This window comes from Rhinatrema bivittatum, chromosome 5 (genome assembly GCF_901001135.1).
Source record: "Rhinatrema bivittatum chromosome 5, aRhiBiv1.1, whole genome shotgun sequence".
In the NCBI taxonomy this organism is placed as follows: Eukaryota; Metazoa; Chordata; class Amphibia; order Gymnophiona; family Rhinatrematidae; genus Rhinatrema; species Rhinatrema bivittatum.
In genome coordinates, this window is record NC_042619.1 from 266214737 (window position 1) to 266230998 (window position 16262).

General features: G+C 45.9%; 1 protein-coding gene across 1 annotated transcript in view; it reads right to left on the reverse strand.

Moving 5' to 3' along the window:
* LOC115092722 (disintegrin and metalloproteinase domain-containing protein 9-like) overlaps positions 1-16262 on the reverse strand; it is a 268135-nt gene that overhangs the window by 100554 nt on the left and 151319 nt on the right. The gene's annotated exons all lie outside the window — the stretch shown is intronic.

The window sequence follows — 16262 nt, forward strand, 5'->3', positions numbered from 1 at the left end:
GGTACAATGGATGATTTTAATGATAGGTTACAAATTTTAACTAATAGATCAGAAATTTCATTTTTGAGTTCCTTCAGAACCCTAGGATGCATACCATTCGGTCCAGGTGATTTGCTACTCTTTAGTTTGTCAATCTGGCCTACTACATCTTCCAGGTTCACAGTGATTTTGTTCAGTTCGTTTGACTCATCACCCCTGAAAACCATCTCTGGAACTGGTATCTCCCCAACATCCTCATTAGTAAATACGGAGGCAAAGAATTCATTTAATCTTTCTGCAATGGCCTTATCTTCCCTAAGAGCCCCTTTAACCCCTCTGTCATCTAATGGTCCAACCGACTCCCTCACAGGTTTCTTGCTTTGGATATATTTTAAAAAGTTTTTATTATGAGTTGTTGCCTCTATGGCCAACTTCATTTCAAATTCTCTCTTCACCTGTCTTATTAATGGTTTACACTTACCTTCACAATGCTTATGTTTTATCCTATTTTCTTCAGATGGATCCTTCTTCCAATTTTTGAAGGATGTTTTTTGGCTACAATAGCCTCTTTCACCTCACCTTTTAACCATGACGGTAATCGTTTTGCCTTTCTTAATGCGCGGAATATATATGGACTGCGCCTCTAGGATTGTATTTTTAAACAATGTCCATGCCTGTTGAACTCTTTTAACCTTTGCAGCTGCACCTTTCAGTTTTTTCTATTTTCTTCATTTTATCAAAGTTTCTCTTTTTAAAATTTAGTGTTAGAGCTGCAGATTTACTTATTGTCCCCCTTCCAGTTATTACTTTAAATTTGATCATATTGTGATCACTGTTGCCAAGTGGCCCCACCACAGTTACTTCTCTCACCAAATCTTGCATTCCACTAAGAATTAAATCTAAAATAGCTCCCTCTCTTGTTGGTTCCTGAACCAATTGCTCCATGAAGCAATCATTTATTACATCCAGGAACTTTATGTCTCTAGCAAGTCCTGATGTTACTTTTACCCAGTCAATATTGGGGTAATTGAAATCTCCCATTATTATTGCACTGCCAAATTGGTTTGCTTCCCTGATTTCTCTTAGCATTTCATCATCTGTCTGACCATTTTGTCCAGGTGGACGGTAGTATACTCCTATCACTATACTCTTACCCAACACACATGGGATTTCTACCCATATATATATTCTACTGAGCATTTACTCTCTTGTATGATCTTTATCCTGTTGGACTCTATACCCTCCCGGACATAAAGTGCCACACCCCCACCAAGTTGATCCTGCCTATCATTGCGAAATAATTTGTACCCTGATATAGCACTGTCCCATTGGTTATCCTCCTTCCACCAAGTCTCTGTGATGCCAATTATGTCAATCTCATCATTTGCTGCTATACACTCTAACTCTCCCATCTTATTTCTTAGACCTCTGGCATTGGCATAAGGACATTTCAAAGTGTGGTTTTTGCTTGTTTTAACAACCTGCTTTTCAGTTGTTTGGGATAATTCGGAAATCATTAGCTTTGGTGATTTTTTACATATAGGCATATGAACTATGTTTGCTTTTAGTGGAACCTCTCTGTTGGGATGCCCTAACTCTCCTGTTTCATTAGTATCCTTCAAGGATACATTTGTCCGAACCATGCACTGCTGAGTGACTGTCGGATTTCCCCCTTGTTCTAGTTTAAAAGCTGCTCTATCTCCTTTTTGAAAGTTAGTGCCAGCAGCTTGGTTCCACTCTGGTTAAGGTGGAGCCCATCCTTTCGGAAAAGTCTCCCCTTTCCCCAAATGTTTCCCCATGTCCTTACAAAGCTGAATTCCTCTTCCCTGCACCATCGTCTCATCCACGCATTGAAACTCTGGAGCTCTGCCTGCCTCTGGGGACCTGCACGTGGAACAGGAAGCATTTCAGAGAATGCCACCCTGGAGGATCTGGATTTCAGCTTCCTACCTAAAATCCTAAATTTGGCTTCCAGAACCTCTCTCCCACATTTTCCTATGTCGTTGGTGCCCACATGTACCACGACAGCCGGCTCCTCCCCAGCACTGTCTATAATCCTATCTAGGTGATGCGTGAGGTCTGCCACCTTCGCACCAGGCAGGCAAGTTACCAGGCGGTCCTCACACCCACCAGCCACCCTGCTATCTACATTTCTAATAATCGAATCACCAACTATGATGTTAGTGTCAGCCTTTCTATGGACTGGAGCAATGGATCCAGGATGTTCCCAGTTCTTCTTGAGGAGATCTAGAAGAACCTGGTGGATAGGGATGGAGGTTATTTCTTTAGGAGCATCCAAGAATTGGAGCAACTCCATCATCTGATGTCTGTCATCCTGTTCAGTCTGCAACTAGAAGGGAACCAATTCAGACATTTCCTTTACAAAATTTATAAAGGAGAGGTCCTCTGGAGGAGAACGCTTCCTACTTTCAGTGGGTGAAGGTGGTGAAGGTAAATCATCGGTGTCTGGCGAGGAATCATCAATCCAGGTATCATAAGGATCAGCACCTGTCCCTCTAGGAACTAGAGGGGGACGGGATGGTGGGATACCTGAAGGTCCTGGCCTAGGCTCCGAAGGACTTGGAGGAATTATCTGAGGCACCGATGAAGGCATCAAAGGTACTGGCGCAGGCATCGAGGGATTCAATGGATGGCTCGGTGGCGCCAACGGACGTATCGGCACCGATGGTTGGATCAGTGGTGAGGGACGTATCGGCATCGATGGCTGAGGCAGAACTCCCGATGGAGGGATGTGAAATGGTGTTTCTCCTCCCGATGACAATGTAAGTGGGGAGGGCACCAGAGCCATCGGCGACCCGGGGTCCATCTGTGGAAAAGCGGCAATGAGCACTTCCATCCTGGAGAGCAGCGGTGCCAATGTTGCCGGAATCGGGTTGGTGGACAGTTTCACAATCGGTACCAGTGTCGGTGCCAGAGGAACCTGGAGTCGTTGCAATGCCTTGTCGATGGCCACCTGAACCATCCAGTCCAGTTCTTCTTGGAGACCTGGAGCAAATAGCCCCGTCTCTGGAACAGAAGAAGGAGGCAGAGGCTTAGCCAGAGGGACCACTGTTAAAGGCGGAGTCGCGGCTCCCGATCCTCTGTCGGGTGAGGGTTGCCTCAGTGACCCGGTCACCGAAAAGGTCAGTGCCTTTTCTGGACGGGGTTTCTTCGACGGCGGCTCGGACAATGACGAGGTCGAGGATTTTGCTCTCTCAATGGTCCGAGACTTACGGTGTTGATGGCGATGTTTGTCTCTACGATTCCCTCGGTCCTGAGGGGGAGTAGAGGGTGTCGAAGGCCGAGATGTCGTCGATGCAGGATGGTCACTGGTCGGTGGTCGATGCTGGCGCGAAGTTGACGGTGCCAGTTCTGATGACGTCGATGCAATGGACGGAATCAGGGTTTGAGCATGGAAGAGAAGTTCCATCTTCTCCATTCTGGCCTTGCGACCTTTTGGTGTCATAAGGGCACATTTGGTGCAGTCAAGACATCGTGCTAGCTTCCTAGACACATAACACAGACTTTATGGGGGTCTGTGATGGACATGGTGCGATTACAGTCCGGGCACCAATGGAACCCCGACGCCATGGCCTTTAGGCTGCGAGGTCCAAAGTCGACGGTAATCGACAGAAAACGGGTAAAAACTTACCGGAGTACCGCGCACTGAAAAAGTTAAAGGAGGGACCCCTGTGGGGCAAATAAACTTTTAGTAATTCCGTGAGGAAAATTCCTGTCAGGAATCTTTGTAGAGCTCCTTTACCGCGAGGATACTGCTGCGTGGATAAAAGAAGATTGAAGGGGGACCCCTGCTGGCTGCAGGGTTAGTGCCATGCTGGGCATGCCCAGCATGGCACTAACTTTGATAAAAGTGTTAACTTTGATAAAAGTGTTCCGTGATTGGGCTCCATCCTGTGATGTCACCCATATGTGAGGACTACCATCCTGCTTGTCCTGTGAGAAACATGGTAACAGTGTGGGTGGTTGGATCCCTCATGTGAAATGGTGAGTTCTTCTGATATTTAACCCTCTGACTACCATTATACTTTGTGAGATTTTGTTACCCTTCCTAGAGGCAACATGTCAGGGCCATCAGGGATCCTGACATTGCTATATGTATAAGAGGATCCTAGGGGACCCATCAGACTACCAAGGATAATGTTTTCAGTATGGGAGGGTCCAGGAAGGTGGGGATCCCGGCCAATAGGGGCCAGATATATTAGCTGAAGGGGAGGGGTTGTAACTGAGTGGGCAAGGTTTGCAGCAATTTTAAAATTTGATATTTTTATTTTCACAACAGGCCACCTGAAAGGGTAGCAGGGGTGGTGATATGTGGGACGGAGGGTCATGCAGACCCCTGGGGATTTTAACATAAGAACATAAGAAATTGCCATACTGGGTCAGACCAAGGGTCCATCAAGCCCAGCATCCTGTTTCCAACAGTGGCCAATCCAGGTTACAAGTACCTGGCAAGTACCCAAAACTAAGTATATCCAATGCTACTGATGCTAGTAATAGCATTGGCTATTTTTTAAGTCAACTTGATTAATAGCAGGTAATGGACTTCTCCTCCAAGAACTTATTCAAATCTACACTAACTGCACTAAACACATCCCCTGGCAACAAATTCCAGAGTTTAATTGTGTGTTGAGTGAAAAAGAATTTTCTCCGATTAGTTTTAAATGTGCTACATGCTAACTTCATGGAGTGCCCCCCTAGTCCTTCTATTATCCAAAAGAGTAAATAACTGATTCACATTTACCGTTCTAGACCTCTCATGATTTTAAATACCTCTATCAAATCCCCTCTCCAAGCTGAATAACCCTAACCTCTTTAGTCTTTCCTCATAGAGGAGCTATTCCATCTCCTTTATCATTTTGGCCGCCCTTCTCTGTACCTTCTCCATCACAACTATATCTTTCTTGAGATGCAGCGACCAGAATTGTACACAGTATTCAAGGTGCGGTCTCACCATAGAGCAATAACAGAGGCATTATGACATTCTCCATTTTAAACATTACTTGTGGGATATGATCTCGGAGCTGAGCTGTCCCGTTAAGCAATGGCAGCTCCACAGTCCCAGGCCACCATTGTACACTGGTTTGGGCCTTTCTCTACCACAGTATTTGACGTTCCAAAAGGTGGAATATAAACTTTAAAAAAATGCATAGGGTAAAGTTTAAATCCAGTCTGGGTCAGTTTCTACAGTAATTACTTTTCATGGACACAAACTGTCAATACTTGAGAAACAATTGCTAGTTATAAGTGTTGTGAGTGAAGTGTTTAGTGGACCCTTAGGCCGACCTGCGAGAGACTGGGGAGAGGTGTACTATAGTCTCTCGAGAGTGACAGGTCGGGAGGCGGATACCAGGCAGGAACAGGACGTGAGCTTTACCCTGGAAGCCGGGACTCCCCCGGGAGGAGCCCGGCCGCTGGGACTTAGGTGATTCACCCTGGAAGCCGGTACTCCCCCGGGAGGAGCCCATAGGAGCCCGGCCGCTGGGACTTAGGAGATCACGGGTGCTAAGGCTGGAGCTGGCAGGCAGGAGTCAGAAGACAGGCAGGAACTGAAGCAGGCTATGACTGCAGCAAGCAGGAGCTGAAGCGGAACTGGCTACTGGAACCAGACAGGAGCTGGAGCAGAACTGGCTACTGGAACCAGACAGGAGCTGAAGCAGGACTGGCTACTGGAACCTGGAACCAAGCTGGAACTGATGCAGAACAGGTTACTACAAGTAAGCCAGATGAAAGCAAGACTTGAGCACGGAAGAAACACAAGTCTCAGGCAGGAACGGAGTCGCTAACGCAATAGCGCACTCCGGGGCACGGAGCAACTGAGAACCGCAAGGAACCCCGTTGCAAGGCAAAGTCCTGGGCTCCACAGCAGCCTTACATAGGCCGCGGCATCTGATGTCACAGGTAAGGCGGAGCCTTCAGTGGCGGGAAACGGCCTTCATAAACGCGGCTTGTGCGTAGGGATGTGAATCGTTTTTTGACGATTTTAAAAAATCGTCAGATATTTTTTAAATCGTCAAAAATCGTTAGAGTCGCGATACAATAGAAATTCCCCCGATTTATCGTGAAAAATCGTAAATCAGGGGGGGGAGGACATGAAAACCGGCACACCAAAACAACCCCTAAACCCACCCTGACCCTTTAAATCAAATCCCCCACCCTCCCGAACCCCCCCCCCAAATGTTTTAAATTACCTGGTGGTCCACTGGGGGGGGGGGGGGTCCTGGCGCGATCTCCCGCTCTCGGGCCATCGGCGCCATTTTGGCAGCCACTAATATAAATGGCGCCAATGGCCCGATAAACCCCCCCCCCCACCCGACCCTTTAAAATTACCTCCTTAGCCTCCCTCACTCTCCCGACCCCCCCCCCAAAACTTTTTACACATACCTGGTGGTCCAGAGGGGCCGCGGGAGCGATCTCCCGTTCCCAGGCCATCAGCTGCGCTAAAAAAAATGGCACCGATGGCCCTTTGCCCTTACCATGTGACAGGGCAAAGGTAGCGCCGGCGCCATTTTGAATATTGGCAATACGGCCTGAGTGCAGGAGATCGCTCTCGGACCCCCGCTGGACCTCCAGGGACTTTTGGCCAGCTTGGGGGGGGCCTCCTGACCCCCACAAGACTTGCCAAAAGTCCAGCGGGGGTCCGGGAGCGATCTCCTGCACTCATGCCGTATTGCCAATATTCAAAATGGCGCCGGTGCTACCTTTGCCCTGTCACATGGTAAGGGCAAAGGGCCATCGGCGCCATTTTTTTTAGCACAGCTGAAGGCCTAGGAACGGGAGATCGCTCCCGCGGCCCCCCTGTACCACCAGGTATGTGTAAAAAGTTTGGGGGGGGGGGGGGTCGGGAGAGTGGGGGAGGCTAAGGGGGTAATTTTAAGGGGTCGGGGTGGGGTTTTTTTTATCGGCGCGGGCCTCACTAAAAAAAATTAGTGATGTGAATTGGAATCGGAACCGATCCCAATTCACATCTCTAACGATCAGATTTCCTCCCCCACCCCCCCAGCTGAACCCGATCGTTAAAACGATCGGGCACACGATTCACATCCCTACTTGCACGCACCTAGGGAGAAGGCGTCCAAGCAGGGCTTCTCAGCGGCGTCCACCCCGTGGGGATGCCGCGAAACAGGCCGCAGACCCTCGGAGACTGACCGGGACCAAGGAGGTAAGGGCCTAGTCGCGGCTGCCGCGACTGGGACCGCAACAATAAGTCTAACACAGAGCTTAAAGATTTCCAAATCACATAACATCAGTATATATAGGATTAAGAATGCATAGGTTTTCCACCAGGATTCCATAGATCACTTCACCTTCTAGCCATTTAAATGCTGGGAACATCTTTCAGGTGTTCCAACATATATTTGAATCCCTTGAAGTCCAAACAAGATCCTCAGGGTGGGGGATGCAGGGCCATACACTAGGCTATCAGCAATCTGGGCCAGGATTTTTCAGAGCATTTCAGTGGCTCTACATACATTATACAAGCACTGAACCAAGCAGACCCAAGTTCAAGACCAGCTGTAATACTTTCAGACTAAAAGAGGAACTTCTGGAGGCATCTTATCTTTGGGAAAAGAGCCACCTTGTGAATCTAAATGGGTGTGTACCATTTTATCCCTGCCTTCATAAGGTGGATTAGGTATCCAACTTCAAAGCAATGGTGCCCAAAATAGGGGTCACTTCCTCTAGTATAGGAGGAGACAATTGCAACACGTCAGTTAAATAATTCTTTACAAAGTCGTCACACATCTTTTTCAGAAAGGCATATTCCATCAATGGAGCAAGAAGAATTGCTGGAGAGTAACCATCCAATTCTGGGACTAGAACTCACATTCTGAGTGGCAAAATCTCTTCTCCTTTTCATGGAGGTTTTGCTAGAATATTTCTAGTCTTTTCAGTGCCAAAAAAATAACACTAGAGCCAAGAAGATGTTTGCACCAAAGCCCGGCATCTGTGCTAGTTGATGACGCCAGCTTACAGACTGTACTGAAAAGAGACTCAGTGGACAGTGTCAACTCCCATGCTAATCTTTTCTTTGTGCCATGCATCTCAGAGGATTTTCCAACTTCCACTGAAACAGTAATCTTTGACGGTTAAATGTGGGAACTACTTTTCTCTATCTCCACACCAGTATCCTTTGCACCAAGCACAGCTTACCCACCTCTTTATTTAAAGAGGAATACCCCTGGTCATTTTGCCTCTGTGCATGAGTTGACTCTGCCCTATTTATTTTGGATGAAACTCTCTCTGCAAATGTAGACTTTCTCCTTTTTCTAGCAGAAAAAGAGTAAAGTGATTCTAAAACTTATATATTGCCACTGGATTTTCTGGCCCTAGGGGACATGTGAGTACAGTGGGTACAATTTGGTACATCATTGGGGAGCTCAGACATCTGACACAGTGAGCATGAAAGTTGGTCAAAAGTATTTTTTAGAGCATTTGAACATTTTTTGAAGCTCAGTTTCAATTATTATATCTTGAAAAACACTGGAGAAAGAAAATCTTGGCTTATGCAAAAAAAAAAAATGGTACTATCTATATAACATTTTTTCTTTTTTCAGGAGACATGCTAAAAATAAAAAAAGAAATAAAAGATGAAAAAAGAAAAAAAACAAAATGGCTGGAAAAATATGAGAGCAAAATTGCTTACCTGTAATAGGTGTTATCCCAGGACAGCAGGATGTAGTTCTCACATTTCGGTGACATCACTGGAAGGAGCCCTATCACGGAAAACTTTCTGTCAAAGTTTCTATAAACTTTTGACTGGCACACTGAGCCCAGCATGCCATGATCCCTCGAGCCACAGGGGCCTCCTTTCAGTCTCATTTGTAGCAAAAAGCATTAGCAAAAAATAAAATAATAAAACGTTTCGGACCCAACTCCGTGGGGTGGCGGATGGGTTTCATGAGGACTACATCCTGCTGTCCTAGGATAATACCTATTACAGGTAAGCAATTTTCCTTTATCGCAGGACAAGCAGGAGATAGTCCTCACATATGGGTGATTATCAAGCTACAGGCTGAGTCATCTTTGTGTTGGACCAACAGTGTACAACTTGTGCAACAGGCACAACAACTGGTGTAATGTTGGAAAAATGAGACAGCCTGAAATTACAGCAGGTTGGATGTGGAAGGAGTTGGGACTATACTGGAAATAAGTTCTTTAAGACAGATTGCCCAAAGGCTGAATCTTGTTGTCCATCCTTGTCCAAGCAGTAATGGGCTACAAATGTATGAACAGAGCTCCATGTTGCAGCTTTGCAGATGTCAGCAATCGGAAGAGAACGATATTGTGTTACTGAGATTGCCATTGCTCTAACAGAGTGTGCCTTTACTCATCCCTGGAGAGAAAGGCCTGCTTTTTCATAGCAGAAGTCTATACAATCTGCTAGCCAGTTAGAGAGTGTTTGTTTGCCCACTGCTTTAGCCAGTTTGTTTTTAGCAAAAGAAACAAAGAGCTGGGTGGAATCCCTATAGACTTTAGTGCATTCTAGATAATATGCTAGCCTGCGTTTACAGTCTACAGTATCTAAAACTCTTTCGCCTTGGTGTGAGTGAGGTCTGGGAATGAATGTCTGGGATGGCATAGAGTCCAACAGGATAAACATCCTGCATGAGACTAAATACAAAATTGAATCTTTATGGGTAGAAATCCCTTGTATGTCGGGGAAGACTATAGTGATAGGAGTATACTACCATCCACCTGGTCAAGATGGTGAGACAGACAGTGAAATGCTAAGAGAAATTAGGGAAGCTAACCAAATTGGTAGTGCAGTAATAATGGGAGACTTCAATTACCCCAATATTGACTGGGTAAATGTATCATCGGGACACGCTAGAGAGATAACATTCCTGGATGGAATAAATGATAGTTTTTTGGAGCAATTGGTTCAGGAACCGACGAGAGAGGGAGCAATTTTAGATCTAATTCTCAGTGGAGCACAGGACTTGGTGAGAAAGGTAACGGTGGTGGAGTCGCTTGGCAATAGTATCATAATATGATCAAATTTGATTTAATGACTGGAAGAGGAACAGTGTGCAAATCCAAAGCTCTCGTGCTAAACTTTCAAAAGGGAAACTTTGATAAAATGAGAAAAATTGTTAGAAAAAAACTGAAAGGAGCAGCTACAAAATTAAAAAATGTCCAAGAGGCATGGTCATTGTTAAAAAATACCATTCTAGAAGCAAAGTCCAGATGTATTCCACACATTAAGAAAGGTGGAAAGAAGGCAAAATGATTACCGGCATGGTTAAAAGGGGAGGTGAAAGAAGCTATTTTATTTATTTATTTGTTTTTAATTTTTATATACCGATGATCCTGTAAAGAATACATATTGCACCGGTTTACAAGGAACTGAACAGTCGCCTCCAGGGCGGAAATACATTAAAACAGTCGCCTCAAGGCAGAATACATTAACACAAGTATACAGGAAAACTATTAAAGAGAACTTTCATAAACTCAATTAAATGTAACTGTGAACCATAAATCAGGAACCATAAATCAGGAACATATGTACAGAGGTAGGTATATCGTCTGTCGCTTCACCAGATTTTAGCCAAAAGATCTTCATTCAAAAATTGGAAGAAGGATCCAACAGAAGAAAATAGGATAAAGCATAAACGTTGGCAAGTTAAATGTAAGTCATTGATAAGACAGGCTAAGAGGGAATTTGAAAAGAAGTTGGCTGTAGAGGCAAAACTCACAGTAAAAACTTTTAAAAATATATCCGAAGCAGAAAGCCTGTGAGGGAGTCAGTTGGACCGTTAGATGATCGAGGTTAAAGGGGTACTTAGAGAAGATAGGGCCATCGCGGAAAGATTAAATGATTTCTTTGCTTCGGTGTTTACTGAAGAGGATGTTGGGGAGGTACTCGTAATGGAGAAGGTTTTCATGGGTAATGATTCAGATGGACTGAATCAAATCACGGTGAACCTAGAAGATGTTGTAGACCTGACTGACAAACTGAAGAGTAGTAAATCACCTGGACCAGATGGTATACACCCCAGAGTTCTGAAGGAAATAAAAAATGAAATTTCAGACCTATTAGTAAAAATTTGTAACCTATCATTAAAATCATCCATTGTACCTGAAGACTGGAGGATAGCAAATGTAAACCCAATATTTAAAAAGGGCTCCAGGGGCAATCCTGGAAACTACAAACCGGTTAGCCTGACTTCAGTGCCAGGAAAAATAGTGGAAAGTGTCCTAAACATCAAAATCACAGAACATATAGAAAGACATAGTTTAATGGAACAAAATCAGCATGGCTTTACCCAAGGCAAGTCTTGCCTCACAAATCTGCTTCACTTTTTTGAAGGAGTTAATAAACATGTGGATAAAGGTGAACCAGTAGATGTAGTATACTTGGATGTTCAGAAGGCGTTTGACAAAGTTCCTCATGAGAGGCTTCTAGGAAAAGTAAAAAGTCATGGGATAGGTGGCGATGTCCTTTCGTGGTCTGCAAACTGGCTAAAAGACAGGAAACAGAGAGTAGGATTAAATGGACAATTTTCTCAGTGGAAGGGAGTGGACAGTGGAGTGTCTCAGGGATCTGTATTGGGACCCTTACTTTTCAATATATTTATAAATGATCTGGAAAGAAATACAACGAGTGAGATAATCAAATTTGCAGATGACACAAAATTGTTCAGAGTAGTTAAATCACAAGCAGATTGTGATAAATTGCAGGAAGACCTTGTGAGACTGGAAAATTGGGCATCCAAATGGCAGATGAAATTTAATGTGGATAAGTGCAAGGTGATGCATATAGGGAAAAAATAACCCATGCTATAATGTTGGGTTCCATATTAGGTGCTACAACCCAAGAAAGAGATCTAGGCGTCATAGTGGATAACACATAGAAATCGTTGGTTCAGTGTGCTGCAGCAGTCAAAAAAGCAAACAGAATGTTGGGAATTATTAGAAAGGGAATGGTGAATAAAACGGAAAATGTCATAAAGCCTCTGTATCGCTCCATGGTGAGACCACACCTTGAATACTGCGTACAATTCTGGTCGCCGCATCTCAAAAAAGATATAATTGCGATGGAGAAGGTACAGAGAAGGGCTACCAAAATGATAAGGGGAATGGAACATAAGAAATTGCCATGCTGTGTCAGACCAAGTGTCCATCAAACCCAGCATCCTGTTTCCAACAGAGGCCAAAACCAGGCCACAAGAGCCTGGCAATTACCCAAACACTAAGAAGATCCCATGCTACTGATGCAATTAATAGCAGTGGCTATTCCCTAAGTAAAATTGATTAATAGCCATTAATGGACTTCTCTTCCAAGAACTTATCCAAACCGTTTTTGAACCCAGCTACACTAACTGCACTAACCACATCCTCTGGCAACAAATTCCAGACCTTTATTGTGCGTTGAGTGAAAAAGAATTTTCTCCGATTAGTCTTAAATGTGCTACTTGCTAACTTCATGGAATGCCCCTAGTCCTTCTATTATTCGAAAGTGAAAATAACTGAGTCACATCTACTCGTTCAAGACCTCTCATGATCTTAAAGACCTCTATCATATCCCCCCTCAGCCGTCTCTTCTCCAAGCTGAACAGCCCTAATCTCTTCAGCCTTTCCTCATAGGGAAGCTGTTCCATCCCCTTTATCATTTTGGTTGCCCTTCTCTGTACCTTCTCCATCGCAACTATATCTTTTTTGAGATGCGGCGACCAGAATTGTACACAGTATTCAAGGTGTGGTCTCACCATGGAGCGATATAGAGGCATTATGACATTTTCCGTTCTATTAACCATTCCCTTCCTAATAATTCCTAACATTCTATTTGCTTTTTTGACTGCTGCAGCACACTGAGCTGACGATTTTAAAGTATTATCCACTATGATGCCTAGATCTTTTTCCTGGATGGTAGCTCCTAATATGGAACCTAACATCGTGTAACTACAGCAACGGAGTAACAGCTCCCCTATGAGGAAAGACTAAAGGGGGTAGGACTTTTCAGCTTGGAGAAGAGACAGCTGAGGGGGGATATGATAGAGATGTTTAAAATCATGAGAGGTCTAGAATGGGTAGATGTGAATCGGTTATTTACTCTTTCGGATAGTAGAAAGACTAGGGGGCACTCCATGAAGTTAGCATGGGGCACATTTAAAACTAATCGGAGAAAGTTCGTTTTTACTCAATGCACAATTAAACTCTGGAATTTGTTGCCAGAGGATGTGGTTAGTGCAGTTAGTATAGGTGTGTTTAAAAAAGGATTGGATAAGTTCTTGGAGGAAAAGTTCATTACCTGCTATTAAGTTCACAGGGGCGGATTTTCAGAGCCCTGCTCGCGTAAATCCGCCCAAAACCGGGCGGATTTACGCGAGCAGGGCCCTGCGCGCCGGTGAGCCTATTTTACATAGGCTCACCGGCGCGCGCAGAACCCCGGGACTTGCGTAAGTCCCGGGGTTTTCGGAGTGGGCGTGTCGGGAGGCGTGTCGGGGGCGGGGCCGGAGCGCGCGGCATTGCGGGGGCGTGTCGGCAGCGTTTTGGGGGCGGGTACGGGGGCGTGGCTGCGGTCCGGGGGTGTGGCCGCGCCCTCCGTACCCGCCCCCAGGTCGCGGCCCGGCGCGCAGGAGTCCCGCTCGCGCGCGGGGATTTACGCCTCCCTCCGGGAGGCGTAAATCCCCCGACAAAGGTAGGATGGGGGTTTAGACAGGGCCGGGCGGGTGGGTTAGGTAGGGGAAGGGAGGGGAAGGTGAGGGGAGAGCAAAGGAAAGTTCCCTTCTAGGCCGCTCCGATTTCGGAGCGGCCTAGGAGGGAACGGGGGTAGGCTGCGCGGCTCGGCGCGCGCAGGCTATACGAAATCGATAGCCTTGCGCGCGCCGATCCAGGATTTTAGCCGATACGCGCGACTACGCGCGTATCTACTAAAATCCAGCGTACTTTTGTTTGCGCCTGGAGCGCAAACAAAAGTAGGCTATTCGCGCTCGTCTGAAAATCTACCCCTTAGAGAATAGCCACTGCCATTAGCAATGGTAACATGGAATAGACTTAGTTTTTGGGTACTTGCCAGGTTCTTATGGCCTGGATTGGCCACTGTTGGATACAGGATGCTGGGCTTGATGGACCCTTGGCCTGACCCAGTATGGCATTTTCTTATGTTCTTAATGTGGGCAAATTTATAGACTGATTCAAGTGGAAGTCAGTAACCACCTTGGGAAGGAATTTAAGGTGAGACTACGGAGTACCACTCGGTCATGTAGAAACCTGGTATAGGGTGAGTATATTACAAGTGCTTGTAACTCACTAACTCTTCTAGCAGTTGTAATAGCTACTAGGAAGAGAACTTTCCATGTAAGAAATTTAACATCGCATGAATCTATGGGTTCAAAAGGAGAACATAAGAGTCTTGTTAGGACTATATTAAGGTCCCATTCTGTGACTGATGGCCAAAATGGGGGTTTAAGCTGAATTAAACCTCTGATAAATCTACTGACCAGGGGTTGTGCTGATATAGGTGCATCCCCTACTCCTTTATGGTAAGCTGAGATAGCACTCAAGTGCACCCTTACTGATGAAGTTTGAAGACCAGAGTCTGAAAGGTGCCAGAGATAGTCCAATAAAGGTGATGTGGGGCAGGAAAATGGATCAATACTTTTCTGTGTGCACCACGTGGTGAATCATTTCCACTTACAATAGAATTTTCATGTGGAAGGCTTTCGAGAAGCTACAAGCACTTGAGAAACATTAGATGAAAGATTGAGTGGTTGCAGGATCAAGCTTTCAACATCCAGGCTGTGAGGGATAGGGTTTGAAGGTTGGGATGGTGCAACCTGCTCTGGTCCTGGGTTATGAGAGTGGGTGCTGCGCCCAGGCGAATTGGTTCCCTGATCAAGAGGTCGAAGGGTATAGGAAACCATACTTGCCAAGGCCAATAGGGGCTCTGAGTATCATTGACCCTTTGTCCTGTTGCAGCTTCACTAGAGTTTTGGTTATTAGAGGTATCGGGGATACGCGTATAGAAGGCCTGAGTTCCAGGGGTGAGCAAAGGCGTCCTTGGCTAACTGGTTTCTCTGTTTGTGCAGGAAGCAGAATCTGTCCACTTTGTGATTCAGCTCGGATGTAAAGAGGTCCATTGTTGGCTGACCCCCAACGTTGAAATATCCGGTCGCTACTAAAATGATCCAGGGACCACTCATGGGGTTGGAACTGATGACTGAGGCGATCTGCAACTATATTGTGTATGCCTGCCAGATAAGTGGCCCGGAGAAACATGGAATGTGTCAGGGCCCAATCCCAAATTTGTGCGGCTTCTTGGCAAAGGAGATAAGAGCCTGTACCCCCTTTTTTGTTCAGATACCATATGGCAACTGTGTTGTTGATTTGTATTAGAACAGTCTTGTGAGAAAGGCAGTCCTTGAATTCATAGAGAGCATAACGTATCGCTCAAAGCTCCAGGAAGTTGATTTGAAATGTTGCTTCGAGTTTTGTCCAAGTAACTTGAGTCTGAAGATAGTCTACATGCGATCCCCAACCTAAGGTGGATGCATCTGTAGTTAAGGTCACTTGTGGAACTGGTTGCTGAAAAGGTTGGCCTGTCAGCAAGTTGTTTGTGTTCATCCACCAGAGGAGAGAGAAACGTAACTGGTGGGTTATTTGAATTGGAGATGACAGTGGTTGAATAGCTTGGAGCCGCTGTGATCTCAATGTCCATTGCGTTATTCTCATGGCTAATCTGGCCATAGGAGAGACATGTACTGTGGAAGCCATGTGGCCTAGCAGATTTAGGAACTGATGGGCTGCGCCATTTTCCTTGTGCGCAGAGATTTCGCTAATTTGGAGAGCGTGTCTGCGCGGTCTTTCAGGAGGAAGGCTTTTGATACAGTGGTATTATGCTCAGGCTTATGAACCTTTGGGCCGACAGGAGGATGGTGTACCTAGGAAGAGGATCCATAAGTTCTTCCATCGGGTGGCGAGGCAGGACAGAAAAGGTGACCAGCTGACCCTCGGCACTGGAGACTGAGGCGACTTGGAGGCAGACAAAGAGTCATGATGTCGAGGAAAGGAACTGTGTCTTTGCCACTGGAAGCCCACGGTCCCCACAGGAAGAGCCCGTAGGGACCCGGACCACTGGGACTTAGGTGGACCTTTGAGAGGTCAAGGAGTGGTGCAAGGGCCGACTGGAGCTTCACCCCTGGAAGCCTGTGGTCCCCCTGGGAGGAGCCCGTAGGGACCGGACCGCTGGGTCTTAGGTGGGCCCTGGAGACGATGGTCAAGAAGAAGTCCAAGGTCAAGTGCCAGAGGGTTGTCGCTTG